The sequence below is a fragment of the Chiroxiphia lanceolata genome, chromosome 13, assembly GCF_009829145.1.
Source record: "Chiroxiphia lanceolata isolate bChiLan1 chromosome 13, bChiLan1.pri, whole genome shotgun sequence".
NCBI classification, from domain to species: Eukaryota; Metazoa; Chordata; class Aves; order Passeriformes; family Pipridae; genus Chiroxiphia; species Chiroxiphia lanceolata.
Window position 1 is genome coordinate 8,212,786 of NC_045649.1, and position 708 is coordinate 8,213,493.

Below are 708 nucleotides of genomic sequence, written 5' to 3' on the forward strand. Positions count from 1 at the left end.
CAGCCAGGGCCACGGTGGCAGCAGAGCCGTGTCCCATGGCGAGGGGAAGGTGAACAGCTGCCGGGCAGTGATAATGCGGCGGGTGGGGGTGGCCGGGCAGCTGCGCCCGTGTCCTTCCCCAACAGGAACCATCTGTGACCAAGCCCAGCTCTGCCTTCCCTATCAGCCATTCCGGTCTGACTTTCCAACAACTTCCCCTTCGTGCCGGCTTCACTTCCTCACTGCGAGGGGCCGGCGCGGTGCAGCTCGGCACAGGCAGCTCAGTGCAGTGTGGGCATGGCATGACAAGTATGGCATGGTGCACCTTGGCACCGTGCAGGGTGGCACAGCTTAGTCAACATGGCATGGCTGTCTATTTGCACCCTGACACAAACAGAGGGCTCACCCCCCTTGCTACAGCTCCTTTTCCCGGGGATATCCAGGATGTCCCCATGATCTGCAGCTGCAGCATCTCCCTGACCTTCTCAGCACTCAGGGTAACCCCACTGTGCAACCCATCCCTGCACCTCCAGGCAGCCCCCACAAGGCCAGGGCTTGGGCTCCCCAAGAGCCGTCAACCAGAGAGAAACAACTTGTTAGAAACATGAAAAGCAGCTCTGGGCTGCAGGTGGGAGGGAGGAAACGTGTCCTAAAAATACAGCAGCGCCTGCACGGTCCCCGAAGGTGGCTGAGCAGATGGTGTGTCTCGGCGGCCACCTGGGCTCCCGC